We start from the raw sequence: 2500 nt of genomic DNA on the forward strand, positions 1-2500 counted from the left end.
TATAATATATATATACATGGACATATTAATATAGAGATACGTAGGTACATGTGTGTCTCTCTCTCTCCACACATACACAGAGATACATCGACTCTACGTATGCGCATTTATGTACATATGTCGAGTCCATACGGTCCATAGCATTTGTGAGTAGCCCGAATGATCAGGTGTGAACAGAATTTTATGAAATGAATATTAACAAAGGGTGCAACACAGTTAATGCTGATGTAATGCTTCAAAATTTATGATCCCAAATACATGCGTCTCATGATTCATGGATATTCATTTGATGTGCAAATCTCATCTGCATGATGGATTCATCCTGTATGCCTTTCTCGGGCATACAGTTTTTACTTTGATATCTGACATCATCACATCACGTCAGTTTTGTCCTGAAAAGGTTGAAATATACAATGATCATGACTATGTGTGTGTGTTTGCGTGTGTGTGTGTATGAGAGAGGGAGGAGATAGATAGAGAAAGATTTAAAAAGAGAGAGGGGGAGAGAGAGGCGAGAGAGAGAGAGAGAGAGAGAGAGAGAGTTAGATAGATAGATAGAGAGGTAGATAGATAGATAGATAGAGATAGAGAGAGAGAGAGAGAGTTAGATAGATAGTTAGAGAGAGAGAGAGAGTTAGATAGATATATAGAGAGGTAGATAAATAAATAGATAGAGATAGATAGATAGATACATAGATAGAGAAAGAGAGAGAGAGAGAGAAGCTGAGTCACAGTAAAAACACTTTCTTTTCCAGAAATTCACCTCAATTTCTGAGTGCGTCCAAGTCAGGAAATATAAGCAGACCTTTCCCTGCCACTCGAGGCAGTGTATGAGTACACGCTAGGAGTCGTTAGGACGCTGGGAACGACCATCAACCCGTCATAATACACCTCTCAAGCCATGCCATCCTCGAGGGCAAAGAGAACTCAAGTCCCTCCCACCGAGCTGTCACTGCCGTCTAAGATGTCACTTAGCAATAACCAACGTCTCGTTACTGCTCTCGCTCTCGGGGGAAAAGCGGTGTCGTGTCTCACAGTCGGGGCGGAGTGAGTGACCGGAAGTCCGTAAAGAACGGGATTTCATCATTTGCGAAACTGACGATTGTCGTAAAACGTGTTGTGAAACGTGCGTGTGCGTGTGAGTGGGGCCGAGGAAATTGGTTTCATTGTGCTGGCATATTTATAGAGAACAGAATGAGTAAAGATGCTATTAGATATGCACCTCTAGAACCTGCAATACCATGGATACTGATTAAAAATGTTTTTCACTGCTGTGGAGACTCCAGTAAAAAAAATACATTAAGAATGGATAGTGATCAAGGGAAATTCTGCAGAGCGCAACGTTCACCGGGTTGCTTTTAATTAATACTGTGTAGTAAGTCCAGCATAAGGCCATAGGTCAGTGAATGTAAAAATCAAATTAGAAAACGGGATTGGCAATAAATCTAAAGGGTCAGTAGCCAGAAGAGAGACGGCGCAATAGAAATAACTTTTAATTCCACTTCTCCAGCATCCCGACGATGCCACTGCAGCCAAAAAAAAAGTAGGAAGAAGAGAGAGAGAATAACAGCAACCCAGATAACTCAAGCTTTCTCTGATGGCCCTTTCCTCAACGAGAGAGTTCGGTTTCAGAAAAGGTCGGTCTGATGCTGATCGGCTCCAACCCCCTCCACTGCCCGCGATCATATGGACAATGGTCAGTTAACCTGTGTGGAGGCGGTGGGCATGACTGATGCACGAAGTTCTGTTTGAGAAATGCAAAATCATGACTATCGAAGCTCATGGGAGTTTATTCCCTTGTCCACTATTAATTGGTAGTCTGCAAAAGGACACAGTCAGCAGAACTTCCCTGCATCACCTCACCTATGGAACATTACAATCTGCTAACACCAATGATTGCAATTCCTTTCCCATGCAGAGAAGACTGACAAAATAGAAAACGAAGCACGTCGCCGGCTGTCCATCATGACAACAATGGCTCAAGTCTGACAAGTCTGCTTCGTACTAGGGAGGACACAGGTAATTGGTAACATCTCAGAAGTACAGTATACAGCTGCCCTCTCTGAATTTCCATCTCTCTCTCTCTCTCTCTCTCTCTCTCTCTCTCTCTCTCTCTCTCTCTCTCTCTCTCTCTCTCTCTCTCTCTCTCTCTCTCTCTCTCTCTCCCTCCTTCTCCCTCTCTCTCTACTTCTCCCCCTCTCTCTCCATCTCTCGCTCTGTCTCTCAATTTCTCTCTCTTCATCTCTCGCTCTCCCTCTCCATCTCTCGGCAATTATTTTACGAATCGCACTTTGCAAAAAAATGCCTTCAGTGCCAGTTTCTTCAACTACAATCTCGAGTGCTTTCACAGGGAGGAGCGTGGGAGGTGCTCTGTTTTGGGAAGAGAAAAGTTTTGTTTCACATAACTGTTATGACGGGTTCGGGGTTCTTTCGCTCACGCTTTCTGTCTCGCTGTCTTATGTTTTGGTTCTCTGGTTCTCTATCTCTTTCTCTCTTTTTC

This window comes from Penaeus japonicus, unplaced genomic scaffold (genome assembly GCF_977035675.1).
Source record: "Penaeus japonicus unplaced genomic scaffold, GWHDUDI00000001_assembly GWHDUDI00000003, whole genome shotgun sequence".
NCBI classification, from domain to species: Eukaryota; Metazoa; Arthropoda; class Malacostraca; order Decapoda; family Penaeidae; genus Penaeus; species Penaeus japonicus.